This window comes from Salmo trutta, unplaced genomic scaffold, assembly GCF_901001165.1.
Source record: "Salmo trutta unplaced genomic scaffold, fSalTru1.1, whole genome shotgun sequence".
In the NCBI taxonomy this organism is placed as follows: domain Eukaryota; kingdom Metazoa; phylum Chordata; class Actinopteri; order Salmoniformes; family Salmonidae; genus Salmo; species Salmo trutta.
In genome coordinates, this window is record NW_021823445.1 from 805,234 (window position 1) to 819,698 (window position 14,465).

The 14,465-nt window shown below is 59.1% G+C and overlaps 1 protein-coding gene across 1 annotated transcript in view; it reads left to right on the forward strand.

Moving 5' to 3' along the window:
• LOC115191015 (extensin-2-like) overlaps nt 1-14,465 on the forward strand; it is a 36,215-nt gene that overhangs the window by 13,245 nt on the left and 8,505 nt on the right. The gene's annotated exons all lie outside the window — the stretch shown is intronic.

The following is a 14,465-nucleotide window of genomic DNA, read 5'->3' on the forward strand; positions in this document are numbered from 1 at the left end:
TACAGAGTGGGTGAAAACACGCTTTGGTGTTGAAATTTCACTTCATTATGTTATAAAATACATTTTAGCAAGACAAATATGATTTTTCATGTTCTGAATCTGTTGACAGAGCGGTGCAGTTCTCATAACAGCTGTTGAGGATTTTACATTTAGTGGTCGTCGTTGTCAAAGTTATTTGTGCCGGTTGCAAAAAGCAGAATTAGTGTGACACGAGCTAAATTAAATCTAAAAGGCTTTGAAAATAAAAGCTTGGTATACGCTTAGTGCTCTGTTGACATTTCACAGATATACGCTTGTTTTTGTAAGAAATCTTAGAAAAACAACAGGAATTTCAATTTAATATGAAAAGCATATACTAAAATATGAAAATACTACAGGTCATGTCTCAAAATGGATATCTTACCTCTACATTGTTTTATGTCCTGCGGATTGGAGAAGATGAGTTCAATGTGAAAGTGACCCTGTCAAGGTAGCCAGTAGCCTTAATTCTTGCACAATCCAGTCTCGTTGACATGTCATTTTCCAGATTTTTTGCCACTTTTCCTCTGGCCTCCATTGATTTAGTCACCCTAATTCAGGCCTCCATTGATTTAGTCCCCCTAATTCAAGCCTCCATTGATTTAGTCACCCTAATTCAGGCCTCCATTGATTTAGTCCCCCTAATTCAGGCCTCCATTGATTTAGTCCCCCTAATTCAGGCCTCCATTGATTTAGTCCCCCTAATTCAGGCCTCCATTGATTTAGTCCCCCTAATTCAGGCCTCCATTGATTTAGTCCCCCTAATTCAGGTCTCCATTGATTTAGTCCCTCTAATTCAGGCCTCCATTGATTTAGTCCCCCTAATTCTGGCCATCCCACAGGGGTAAAAATTCAAATAACTTTTGACCGGATTATAAGAGAAACATGGGCTGTGTTCCGATACCCATACTAACATACTGTATACAACATACTTAATGAGTATATACTACATACTATTAGTCACATTTTAATATACTGTAAACGAACGGCATCCTTTCAGCTGAGCATACTAGCGCTATGCCTGTCTACCGGAAGTTGATTCTGTTACTACAGTATGCAACCTCTTGCTATCTTGTTAGCATAACAAATTACTAGCTAGACATTTTTGTGTTCATAAATTCAATCTGATGTGCCAGAGTGCGCTCTAGGTGTTCTTAAATTCAGAGCGTTTCCCCTCCCGGAGCGTTTCCCCTCCCGGAGCGTTTCCCCTCTCGAAGCGTTTCCCCTCTCGGAGCATTTCCCTTCCCGGAGCGTTTCCCCTCCCGGAGCGTTTCCCCTCTCGGAGCGTTTCCCTCTCGGAGTGTTTCCCCTCCTGGAGCGTTTACCCTCCGGGAGCGTTTCCCCTCCGGGAGCGTTTCCCCTCTCGGAGCGTTTCCCCTCCCGGAGCGTTTCCCCTCACAGAGCGTTTCCCCTCCCGGAGCGTTTCCCCTCCCGGAGCGTTTCCCCTCTCGGAGCGTTTCCCCTCTAGGAGCGTTTCCCCTCTCGGAGCGTTTCCCCTCTAGGAGCGTTTCCCGTCTCGGTCGGAGCGTTTCCCCTCTCACTCGGAGCGTTTCCCCTCTCGGAGCGTTTCCCTCTCGGAGCGTTTCCCCTCTCGGAGCATTTCCCCTCTCGGAGCATTTCCCCTCTGGGAGCGTTTCCCCTCCCGGAGAGTTTCCCCACTCGGAGCGTTTCCCCTCTCGGAGCGTTTCCCCTCTCGGAGCGTTTCCCCTCTCACTCGGAGCGTTTCCCCTCCCGGAGTGTTTCCCCTCCCGGAGCGTTTCCCCTCCCGGAGCGTTTCCCCTCTAGGAGCGTTTCCCCTCCCGGAGCGTTTCCCCTCTCGGTCGGAGCGTTTCCACTCTCACTCGGAGCGTTTCCCCTCCCGGAGCGTTTCCCCTCCCGTAGCGTTTCCCCTCTCGGAGCGTTTCCCCTCTCACTCGGAGCGTTTCCCCTCCCGGAGCGTTTCCCCTCTCGGAGCGTTTCCCCTCCCGGAGCGTTCCCGGAGCGTTTTCCCTCTCTGAGCGTTTCCCCTCTGGGAGCGTTTCCCCTTTCGGAGCGTTTCCCCTCTCGGAGCGTTTCCCCTCTCAGAGCGTTTCCCCTCCCGGAGCGTTCTCGGAGCGTTTCCCCTCCCGGAGCGTTTCCCCTCTCGGAGCGTTCTCGGAGCGTTTCCCCTCTGGGAGCGTTTCCCCTCTGGGAGCGTTTCCCCTCTCGGAGCGTTTCACCTCCCGGAGCGTTTCCCCTCTCAAAACGCTTCCCCTCCCGGAGCGTTTCCCCTCCTGGAGCGTTCTCAGAGCGTTTCCCCTCCCGGAGCGTTTCCCCTCGCGGAGCGTTTCCCCTCCCAAAGCGTTTACCCTCTCGGAGCGTTTCCCCTCTCGGAGCGTTTCCCCTCCCGGAGCGTTTCCCCTCCCGGAGCATTCTCAGAGTGTTACCCCTCCCTGAGCGTTTCCCCTCCCGGAGCGTTTCCCCTACCGGAGCGTTTCCCCTCTCGGAGCGTTTCCCCTCTCAGAGCGTTTCCCCTCCCGGAGCGTTCTCAGAGCGCTTCCCCTCCCGGAGCGTTTCCCCTCTCGGAGCATTTCCCCTCTGGGAGCGTTTCCCCTCCCGGAGAGTTTCCCCACTCGGAGCGTTTCCCCTCTCGGAGCGTTTCCCCTCTCGGAGCGTTTCCCCTCTCACTCGGAGCGTTTCCCCTCCCGGAGTGTTTCCCCTCCCGGAGCGTTTCCCCTCCCGGAGCGTTTCCCCTCTAGGAGCGTTTCCCCTCCCGGAGCGTTTCCCCTCTCGGTCGGAGCGTTTCCCCTCTCACTCGGAGCGTTTCCCCTCCCGGAGCGTTTCCCCTCCCGTAGCGTTTCCCCTCTCGGAGCGTTTCCCCTCTCACTCGGAGCGTTTCCCCTCCCGGAGCGTTTCCCCTCTCGGAGCGTTTCCCCTCCCGGAGCGTTCCCGGAGCGTTTTCCCTCTCTGAGCGTTTCCCCTCTGGGAGCGTTTCCCCTTTCGGAGCGTTTCCCCTCTCGGAGCGTTTCCCCTCTCAGAGCGTTTCCCCTCCCGGAGCGTTCTCGGAGCGTTTCCCCTCCCGGAGCGTTTCCCCTCTCGGAGCGTTCTCGGAGCGTTTCCCCTCTGGGAGCGTTTCCCCTCTGGGAGCGTTTCCCCTCTCGGAGCGTTTCACCTCCCGGAGCGTTTCCCCTCTCAAAACGCTTCCCCTCCCGGAGCGTTTCCCCTCCTGGAGCGTTCTCAGAGCGTTTCCCCTCCCGGAGCGTTTCCCCTCCCAAAGCGTTTACCCTCTCGGAGCGTTTCCCCTCTAGGAGCGTTTCCCCTCCCGGAGCGTTTCCCCTCTCGGTCGGAGCGTTTCCCCTCTCACTCGGAGCGTTTCCCCTCCCGGAGCGTTTCACCTCCCGGAGCGTTTCCCCTCTCAAAACGCTTCCCCTCCCGGAGCGTTTCCCCTCCTGGAGCGTTCTCAGAGCGTTTCCCCTCCCGGAGCGTTTCCCCTCGCGGAGCGTTTCCCCTCCCAAAGCGTTTACCCTCTCGGAGCGTTTCCCCTCTCGGAGCGTTTCCCCTCCCGGAGCGTTTCCCCTCCCGGAGCATTCTCAGAGTGTTACCCCTCCCAGAGCGTTTCCCCTCCCGGAGCGTTTCCCCTACCGGAGCGTTTCCCCTCTCGGAGCGTTTCCCCTCTCAGAGCGTTTCCCCTCCCGGAGCGTTCTCAGAGCGCTTCCCCTCCCGGAGCGTTTCCCCTCTCGGAGCATTTCCCCTCTGGGAGCGTTTCCCCTCCCGGAGAGTTTCCCCACTCGGAGTGTTTCCCCTCTCGGAGCGTTTCCCCTCTCGGAGCGTTTCCCCTCTCACTCGGAGCGTTTCCCCTCCCGGAGTGTTTCCCCTCCCGGAGCGTTTCCCCTCCCGGAGCGTTTCCCCTCTAGGAGCGTTTCCCCTCCCGGAGCGTTTCCCCTCTCGGTCGGAGCGTTTCCCCTCTCACTCGGAGCGTTTCCCCTCCCGGAGCGTTTCCCCTCCCGTAGCGTTTCCCCTCTCGGAGCGTTTCCCCTCTCACTCGGAGCGTTTCCCCTCCCGGAGCGTTTCCCCTCTCGGAGCGTTTCCCCTCCCGGAGCGTTCCCGGAGCGTTTTCCCTCTCTGAGCGTTTCCCCTCTGGGAGCGTTTCCCCTTTCGGAGCGTTTCCCCTCTCGGAGCGTTTCCCCTCTCAGAGCGTTTCCCCTCCCGGAGCGTTCTCGGAGCGTTTCCCCTCCCGGAGCGTTTCCCCTCTCGGAGCGTTCTCGGAGCGTTTCCCCTCTGGGAGCGTTTCCCCTCTGGGAGCGTTTCCCCTCTCGGAGCGTTTCACCTCCCGGAGCGTTTCCCCTCTCAAAACGCTTCCCCTCCCGGAGCGTTTCCCCTCCTGGAGCGTTCTCAGAGCGTTTCCCCTCCCGGAGCGTTTCCCCTCGCGGAGCGTTTCCCCTCCCAAAGCGTTTACCCTCTCGGAGCGTTTCCCCTCTCGGAGCGTTTCCCCTCCCGGAGCGTTTCCCCTCCCGGAGCGTTCTCAGAGCGTTACCCCTCCCTGAGCGTTTCCCCTCCCGGAGCGTTTCCCCTACCGGAGCGTTTCCCCTCTCGGAGCGTTTCCCCTCTCAGAGCGTTTCCCCTCCCGGAGCGTTCTCAGAGCGCTTCCCCTCCCGGAGCGTTTCCCCTCCCGGAGCGTTTCCCCTCTCGGAGCGTTTCCCCTCCCGGAGCGTTTCCCCTCCCGGAGCGTTCTCAGAGCGTTACCCCTCCCTGAGCGTTTCCCCTCCCGGAGCGTTTCCCCTCCCGGAGCGTTTCCCCTCTCGGAGCGTTTCCCCTCCCGGAGCGTTTCCCCTTTCGGAGCGTTTCCCCTCTCGGAGCGTTTCCCCTCCCGGAGCGTTTCCCCTCCCGGAGCGTTTCCCCTCCCGGAGCGTTTCCCCTCCCGGAGCGTTTCCCCTCCCGGAGCGTTTCCCCTCTCGGAGCGTTTCCCCTCTCGGAGTGTTCTCGGAGCGTTTCCCTTCCCGGAGCGTTTCCCCTCTCGGAGCGTTTCCCCTCTCTGAGCGTTTCCCCTCTCGGAGCGTTTCCCCTCTCGGAGCGTTTCCCTCTCGGAGCGTTCTTAGAGCGTTTCCCCTCCCGGAGCGTTTCCCCTCCCAGAGCGTTTCCCCTCCCGGAGCGTTTCCCCTCCCGGAGTGTTTCCCCTCTAGGAGCGTTTCCCCTCTCGGTCGGAGCGTTTCCCCTCTCACTCGGAGCGTTTCCCCTCCCGGAGCGTTTCACCTCCCGGAGCGTTTCCCCTCTCGGAGCGTTTCCCCTCTCACTCGGAGCGTTTCCCCTCCCGGACCGTTTCCCCTCCCGGAGCGTTTCCCCTCTCGGAGAGTTTCCCCTCCTGGAGCGTTTTCCCTCTCAGAGCGTTTCCCCTCCCGGAGCGTTCCCGGAGCGTTTTCCCTCTCTGAGCGTTTCCCCTCTGGGAGCGTTTCCCCTTTCGGAGCATTTCCCCTCTCGGAGCGTTTCCACTCTCAGAGCGTTTCCCCTCCCGGAGCGTTCTTGGAGCGTTTCCCCTCCCGGTGCGTTTCCCCTCTCGGAGCGTTCTCGGAGCGTTTCCCCTCTGGGAGCGTTTCCCCTCTGGAAGCGTTTCCCCTCTCGGAGCGTTTCCCCTCCCGGAGCGTTTCCCCTCTCAAAATGCTTCCCCTCCCGGGGCGTTTCCCCTCCCGGAGCGTTTCCCCTCCCGGAGCGTTTCCCCTCCCGGAGCGTTTCCCCTCTGGGAGCGTTTCCCCTCTCGGAGCGTTTCCCCTCCCGGAGCGTTTCCCCTCTCAAAATGCTTCCCCTCCCGGGGCGTTTCCCCTCCCGGAGCGTTTCCCCTCCCGGAGCGTTTCCCCTCTCGGAGCATTTCTCCTCTCGGAGCGTTCTCAGAGCGTTTCCCCTCCCCGAGCGTTTCCCCTCCCGGAGCGTTTCCCCTCCCGGAGCGTTTCCCCTCTCAGAGTGTTTCCCCTCCCGGAGCGTTCTCAGAGCGCTTCCCCTCCCGTAGCGTTTCCCCTCCCGGAGCGTTTCCCCTCTCGGAGCGTTTCCCTCCCGGAGCGTTCTCAGAGCGTTACCCCTCCCTGAGCGTTTCCCCTCCCGGAGCGTTTCCCCTCCCAGAGCGTTTCCCCTCTGGGAGAGTTTCCCCTCCTGGAGCGTTTCCCCTCTCGGAGCGTTTCCCCTCCCGGAGCGTTTCCCCTTTCGGAGCGTTTCCCCTCTTGGAGCGTTTCCCCTCTCGGAGCGTTTCCCCTCCCGGAGCGTTTTCCCTCCCGGAGCGTTTCCCCTCCCGGAGCGTTTCCCCTCCCGGAGCGTTTCCCCTCTCGGAGCGTTTCCCCTCTCGGAGTGTTCTCGGAGCGTTTCCCTTCCCGGAGCGTTTCCCCTCTCGGAGCGTTTCCCCTCTCTGAGCGTTTCCCCTCTCGGAGCGTTTCCCCTCTCGGAGCGTTTCCCTTCTCGGAGCGTTTCCCCTCCCGGAGCGTTTCCCCTCCCGGAGCGTTTCCCCTCTCGGAGCGTTTCCCCTCTCGGAGCGTTTCCCTTCCCGGAGCGTTTCCCCTCCCGGAGCGTTCTCAGAGCATTTCCCCTCCCGGAGCGTTTCCCCTCCCGGAGCGTTTCCCCTCCCGGAGCGTTTCCCCTCCCGGAGCGTTTCCCCTCCCGGAGCGTTCCCCTCCCGGAGCGTTTCCCCTCTCGGAGCGTTTCCCCTCTCAGAGCGTTTCCATCCCGGAGCGTTCTCAGAGCGTTTCCCCTCTTGGAGCGTTTCCCCTCCCGGAGCGTTCCCCTCCTGGAGCGTTTCCCCTCCCGGAGCGTTTCCCCTCCCGGAACGTTTCCCCTCCCGGAGCGTTTCCCCTCTCGAGGCGTTTCCCCTCTCGGAGCGTTTCCCTTCCCGGAGCGTTTCCCCTCCCGGAGCGTTTCCCCTCTCGGAGCGTTTCCCTCTCGGAGTGTTTCCCCTCTCGGAGCGTTTCCCCTCTCGGAGCGTTTCCCCTCTCGGAGCGTTTCCCCTCCCGGAGCGTTTCCCCTCCCAGAGCGTTTCCCCTCCCGGAGCGTTTCCCCTCCCGGAGCGTTTCCCCTCTAGGAGCGTTTCCCGTCTCGGTCGGAGCGTTTCCCCTCTCACTCGGAGCGTTTCCCCTCCCGGAGCGTTTCCCCTCCCGTAGCGTTTCCCCTCTCGGAGCGTTTCCCCTCTCACTCGGAGCGTTTCCCCTCCCGGAGCGTTTCCCCTCTCGGAGCGTTTCCCCTCCCGGAGCGTTCCCGGAGCGTTTTCCCTCTCTGAGCGTTTCCCCTCTGGGAGCGTTTCCCCTTTCGGAGCGTTTCCCCTCTCGGAGCGTTTCCCCTCTCAGAGCGTTTCCCCTCCCGGAGCGTTCTCGGAGCGTTTCCCCTCCCGTAGCGTTTCCCCTCTCGGAGCGTTCTCGGAGCGTTTCCCCTCTGGGAGCGTTTCCCCTCTGGGAGCGTTTCCCCTCTCGGAGCGTTTCACCTCCCGGAGCGTTTCCCCTCTCAAAACGCTTCCCCTCCCGGAGCGTTTCCCCTCCTGGAGCGTTCTCAGAGCGTTTCCCCTCCCGGAGCGTTTCCCCTCGCGGAGCGTTTCCCCTCTCGGAGCGTTTCCCCTCCCGGAGCGTTTCCCCTCCCGGAGCATTCTCAGAGCGTTACCCCTCCCTGAGCGTTTCCCCTCCCGGAGCGTTTCCCCTACCGGAGCGTTTCCCCTCTCGGAGCGTTTCCCCTCTCAGAGCGTTTCCCCTCCCGGAGCGTTCTCAGAGCGCTTCCCCTCCCGGAGCGTTTCCCCTCCCGGAGCGTTTCCCCTCTCGGAGCGTTTCCCCTCCCGGAGCGTTTCCCCTCCCGGAGCGTTCTCAGAGCGTTACCCCTCCCTGAGCGTTTCCCCTCCCGGAGCGTTTCCCCTCCCGGAGCGTTTCCCCTCTCGGAGCGTTTCCCCTCCCGGAGCGTTTCCCCTTTCGGAGCGTTTCCCCTCTTGGAGCGTTTCCCCTCCCGGAGCGTTTCCCCTCCCGGAGCGTTTCCCCTCCCGGAGCGTTTCCCCTCCCGGAGCGTTTCCCCTCCCGGAGCGTTTCCCCTCTCGGAGCGTTTCCCCTCTCGGAGTGTTCTCGGAGCGTTTCCCTTCCCGGAGCGTTTCCCCTCTCGGAGCGTTTCCCCTCTCTGAGCGTTTCCCCTCTCGGAGCGTTTCCCCTCTCGGAGCGTTTCCCTCTCGGAGCGTTCTTAGAGCGTTTCCCCTCCCGGAGCGTTTCCCCTCCCAGAGCGTTTCCCCTCCCGGAGCGTTTCCCCTCCCGGAGTGTTTCCCCTCTAGGAGCGTTTCCCCTCTCGGTCGGAGCGTTTCCCCTCTCACTCGGAGCGTTTCCCCTCCCGGAGCGTTTCACCTCCCGGAGCGTTTCCCCTCTCGGAGCGTTTCCCCTCTCACTCGGAGCGTTTCCCCTCCCGGACCGTTTCCCCTCCCGGAGCGTTTCCCCTCTCGGAGAGTTTCCCCTCCCGGAGCGTTTTCCCTCTCAGAGCGTTTCCCCTCCCGGAGCGTTCCCGGAGCGTTTTCCCTCTCTGAGCGTTTCCCCTCTGGGAGCGTTTCCCCTTTCGGAGCATTTCCCCTCTCGGAGCGTTTCCACTCTCAGAGCGTTTCCCCTCCCGGAGCGTTCTTGGAGCGTTTCCCCTCCCGGTACGTTTCCCCTCTCGGAGCGTTCTCGGAGCGTTTCCCCTCTGGGAGCGTTTCCCCTCTGGAAGCGTTTCCCCTCCCGGAGCGTTTCCGCTCCCGGAGCGTTTCCCCTCCCGGAGCGTTTCCCCTCCCGGAGCGTTTCCCCTCCCGGAGCGTTTCCCCTCTGGGAGCGTTTCCCCTCTCGGAGCGTTTCCCCTCCCGGAGCGTTTCCCCTCTCAAAATGCTTCCCCTCCCGGGGCGTTTCCCCTCCCGGAGCGTTTCCCCTCCCGGAGCGTTTCCCCTCTCGGAGCATTTCTCCTCTCGGAGCGTTCTCAGAGCGTTTCCCCTCCCCGAGCGTTTCCCCTCCCGGAGCGTTTCCCCTCCCGGAGCGTTTCCCCTCTCAGAGTGTTTCCCCTCCCGGAGCGTTCTCAGAGCGCTTCCCCTCCCGTAGCGTTTCCCCTCCCGGAGCGTTTCCCCTCTCGGAGCGTTTCCCCTCCCGGAGCGTTCTCAGAGCGTTACCCCTCCCTGAGCGTTTCCCCTCCCGGAGCGTTTCCCCTCCCAGAGCGTTTCCCCTCTGGGAGCGTTTCCCCTCCTGGAGCGTTTCCCCTCTCGGAGCGTTTCCCCTCCCGGAGCGTTTCCCCTTTCGGAGCGTTTCCCCTCTCGGAGCGTTTCCCCTCTCGGAGCGTTTCCCCTCCCGGAGCGTTTTCCCTCCCGGAGCGTTTCCCCTCCCGGAGCGTTTCCCCTCTCGGAGCGTTTCCCCTCTCGGAGTGTTCTCGGAGCGTTTCCCTTCCCGGAGCGTTTCCCCTCTCGGAGCGTTTCCCCTCTCTGAGCGTTTCCCCTCTCGGAGCGTTTCCCCTCTCGGAGCGTTTCCCTTCTCGGAGCGTTCTCAGAGCGTTTCCCCTCCCGGAGCGTTTCCACCTCCCGGAGCGTTTCCCCTCTCGGAGCGTTTCCCCTCTCGGAGCGTTTCCCTTCCCGGAGCGTTTCCCCTCCCGGAGCGTTCTCAGAGCATTTCCCCTCCCGGAGCGTTTCCCCTCCCGGAGCGTTTCCCCTCCCGGAGCGTTTCCCCTCTCGGAGCGTTTCCCCTCCCGGAGCGTTCCCCTCCCGGAGCGTTTCCCCTCTCGGAGCGTTTCCCCTCTCAGAGCGTTTCCATCCCGGAGCGTTCTCAGAGCGTTTCCCCTCTTGGAGCGTTTCCCCTCCCGGAGCGTTCCCCTCCTGGAGCGTTTCCCCTCCCGGAGCGTTTCCCCTCCCGGAACGTTTCCCCTCCCGGAGCGTTTCCCCTCTCGAGGCGTTTCCCCTCTCGGAGCGTTTCCCCTCCCGGAGCGTTTCCCCTCCCGGAGCGTTTCCCCTCTCGGAGCGTTTCCCTCTCGGAGTGTTTCCCCTCTCGGAGCGTTTCCCCTCTCGGAGCGTTTCCCCTCTCGGAGCGTTTCCCCTCCCGGAGCGTTTCCCCTCCCAGAGCGTTTCCCCTCCCGGAGCGTTTCCCCTCCCGGAGCGTTTCCCCTCTAGGAGCGTTTCCCGTCTCTGTCGGAGCGTTTCCCCTCTCACTCGGAGCGTTTCCCCTCTCGGAGCGTTTCCCCTGTCGGAGCGTTTCCCCTCTCGGAGCATTTCCCCTCTGGGAGCGTTTCCCCTCCCGGAGCGTTTCCCCTCTCGGAGCGTTTCCCCTCTCGGTCGGACCGTTTCCCCTCTCACTCGGAGCGTTTCCCCTCCCGGAGCGTTTTTCCCTCCCGTAGCGTTTCCCCTCTCGGAGCGTTTCCCCTCTCACTCGGAGCGTTTCCCCTCCCGGAGCGTTTCCCCTCCCGGAGCGTTTCCCCTCTCGGAGCGTTTCCCCTCCCGGAGCGTTTTCCCTCTCAGAGCGTTTCCCCTCCCGGAGCGTTCCCGGAGCGTTTTCCCTCTCTGAGCGTTTCCCCTCTGGGAGCGTTTCCCCTTTCGGAGCGTTTCCCCTCTCGGAGCGTTTCCCCTCTCAGAGCGTTTCCCCTCCCGGAGCGTTCTCGGAGCGTTTCCCCTCCCGGAGCGTTTCCCCTCTCGGAGCGTTCTCGGAGCGTTTCCCCTCTGGGAGCGTTTCCCCTCTCGGAGCGTTTCCCCTCCCGGAGCGTTTCCCTTCCTGGAGCGTTCTCAGAGCGTTTCCCCTCCCGGAGCGTTTCCACTCCCGGAGCGTTTCCCCTCCTGGAGCGTTTACCCTCTCGGAGCGTTTCCCCTCTCGGAGCATTTCCCCTCTCGGAGCGTTCTCAGAGCGTTTCCCCTCCCGGAGCGTTTCCCCTCCCGGAGCGTTTCCCCTCCCGGAGCGTTTCCCCTCCCGGAGCATTTCCCCTCCCGGAGCGTTTCCCCTCTCGGAGCGTTTCCCCTCTCAGAGCGTTTCCCCTCCCGGAGCGTTCTCAGAGCGCTTCCCCTCCCGGAGCGTTTCCCCTCCCAGAGCGTTTCCCCTCTCGAAGCGTTTCCCCTCCCGGAGCGTTTCCCCTCCCGGAGCGTTCTCAGAGCGTTACCCCTCCCTGAGCGTTTCCCCTCCCGGAGCGTTTCCCCTCCCGGAGCGTTTCCCCTCTCGGAGCATTTCCCCTCCCGGAGTGTTTCCCCTTTCGGAGCGTTTCCCCTCTTGGAGCGTTTCCCCTCCCGGAGCGTTTCCCCTCCCGGAGCGTAACCCCTCCCGGAGCGTTTCCCCTCCGGGAGCGTTTCCCCTCCCGGAGCGTTTCCCCTCCCGGAGCGTTTCCCCTCTCGGAGCGTTTCCCCTCTCGGAGCGTTTCCCTTCTCGGAGCGTTCTTAGAGCGTTTCCCCTCCCGGAGCGTTTCCCCTCCCAGAGCGTTTCCCCTCCCAGAGCGTTTCCCCTCCCGGAGTGTTTCCCCTCTAGGAGCGTTTCCCCTCTCACTCGGAGCGTTTCCCCTCCCGGAGCGTTTCCCCTCCCGGAGCGTTTCCCCTCTCGGAGCGTTTCCCCTCTCACTCGGAGCGTTTCCCCTCCCGGAGCGTTTCCCCTCTCGGAGCGTTTCCCCTCCCGGAGCGTTTCCCCTCCCGGAGCGTTTCCCCTCTCGGAGCGTTTCCCCTCTCGGAGCGTTTCCCCTCTCAGAGCGTTTCCATCCTGGAGCGTTCTCAGAGCGTTTCCCCTCTTGGAGCGTTTCCCCTCCCGGAGCGTTGCCCCTCCTGGAGCGTTTCCCCTCCCGGAGCGTTTCCCCTCCCATGAGCGTTTCACCTCTGGGAGCGTTTCCCCTCTGGGAGCGTTTCCCCTCCCGGAGCGTTTCCCCTCCCGGAGCGTTTCCCCTCTCGGAGCGTTTCCCCTCCCGGAGCGTTTCCCCTCCGGGAGCGTTTCCCCTCTTGGAGCGTTTCCCCTCCCGGAGCGTTTCCCCTCCTGGAGCGTTTCCCCTCCCGGAGCGTTTTGCCTCCCGGAGCGTTTCCCCTCTGGGAGCGTTTCCCCTCTGGGAGCGTTTCCCCTCCCGGAGCTTTTCCCCTCTCGGAGCGTTTCCCCTCTCGGAGCGTTTCCCCTCCCGGAGCGTTTCCCCTCCCGGAGCGTTTCCCCTCCCGGAACTTTTCCCCTCCGGGAGCGTTTCCCCTCTCGGAGCGTTTCCCCTCCCGGAGCGTTCTCAGAGCGTTTCCCCTCTCGGAGCATTTCCCCTCTCGGAGCGTTTCCCCTCAGGGAGCGTTTCCCCTCTCGGAGCGTTTCCCCTCTGGGAGCGTTTCCCCTCCCGGAGCGTTTCCCCTCCCGGAGCGTTTTCCCCTCCGGGAGCGTTTTCCCCTCCGGGAGCGTTTCCCCTCCCGGAGCGCACACTGGCCGAGGAGTAGGCTTGATCCAAGTGTTGTGACTATCACAACGGCACAGTAGTCAAGCACACAAGCTAACCGGCTAGCTACTTCCAGACACAAATGAGAAAACACCTTACTGTGACCATTTTACTCACCTTAGAAGAGGCTGTTTTCATGTTATCCAGACCGTTGGTGACTGTAAATGTGCTGCTGGCAACAATTGAATTACGCTTTTTTTCCCGCCGTTTACCGACACCGGCAGTATTCAACTGGTGTTGAGCTCCTAAATTCATCAGTTATTCTGAGCTCTGGCACTCAGACTACAGCGCTCTGAAATCGGAGTAGATACCCAGAGCAAATTTACCTCCATTGAGATCACACAACGACTATAGCACCTAGCTAAGAATGACGTGAATTATCAAGTCAATAAACATTGGTTAGTTAGATAGCATATAGTTAATATACTGGCAAGTTCAATGTATTAGTAGCCAACATACTGGTAGTACCTAGTCCTGTAATGAATAGCGTAGCCAACACATTGTGACCATAACATGTAACGTAAATAATTTGAAAAATCAATACTTTATTACATTGCTCAACATTTTCTTAACATTAATTTGTATCCTCTCTCGTCAGACTTTGGCTGCATATTTTCTGCCATTTTCTTCAGATCTGAAAACGTTGTGAAGCCAGGCCCATTTCCTGAAGATTTGCATTATGGGCCCTAAAAGTACGCAAATAGCGTCAACTGCTTGTATACTTCGTATTTTGGCAAATGTAGTACGACATCTAACTCTATCCATACTAACTCTATCCATACTTTGAACTAAACTACATAAAGAATTTACATCACAAATAGTATGGTTAGTATGAGGATTGGAACACAGTTATGAAGTTTGGACCATTGGTTTTCATAGGGGATTTCATAGGACATTATTTTACCCATTGGTCAAAATGTGTTTTGATTGGACACCCTGCTTAGAGATTTAGACAAATACATTAATTAATACAACAACAATGATCCTTTGACTTCTTAGATAATCAAAGTGTCCAAAAAATGTCACACAAGGGTTGCATCCCAAACTGCACACCACTTCCCTATTTAGTGCACTACTTATGACCAGGGCCCAAAGAGTTCTGCATTATGTAGGGAACAGGGTGAAATCTAGGACGATTGTAAGGATTTGAATGGCCCCGGCCTGATCGTGTCCCACAGCCCTGTGGGTTTAATCAGTAGGGCTATTGGTTATTCTACAGCCCTGTGGGGTCTAATCAGTAGGGCTATTGGTTATTATACAGCCCTGTGGGTCTAATCAGTAGGGCTATTGGTTATTCTACAGCCCTGTGGGTCTAATCAGTAGGGCTATTGGTTATTCAACAGCCCTGTGGGTCTAATCAGTAGGGCTATTGGTTATTCTACAGCCCTGTGTGGTCTAATCAGTAGGGCTATTGGTTATTCTACAGCCCTGTGGGTCTAATCAGTAGGGCTATTGGTTATTCTACAGCCCTGTGGGTCTAATCAGTAGGGCTATTGGTTATTCTACAGCCCTGTGGGTCTAATCAGTAGGGCTATTGGTTATTCTACAGCCCTGTGGGTCTAATCAGTAGGGCTATTGGTTATTGTACAGACGAGCTAAACTCTACCTTCTTCCATCAATACCTTATACTGTTTGTTTGAACTATACAGTTTAGAAACATGTGTTGTAAACGCATTAAACATTACACATTTCCTGTTGATTTGGTAAAAAAAAAAATCTGCAATTTTGCACAAACTGTATAAATGTCTGAGTATGTAGTTAATTGTTTTTCCATTCCTAATTAGAATTTAAATTGAAAGGGGATTAAGAAATGAGTTTAAAATGATTGCTGCTGCTGAACAGAGAGAGAAGTGGACTAATCTCATTCTACAGAGAAACTTCAGACACTCCAGTGTTAAGTAATAACATGGATATAATCTTCAATAGAAAATATAGCTGTGTTGATTGAAGTGTCTCTTCAGTAGTGTTTTAAAGGATACTCCGACATCTGATTGTTCATTTTAAAGTCTGAGGGAGAGATCAGTCCAATGAAGAGGGTCAGTCCATCAAAAAGCCACAAGGACAAATTCAAAGCAACGGTCACCAAACTCATTACATTCTGCCCCTGAACAAGGCAGTTAACCCGCTGT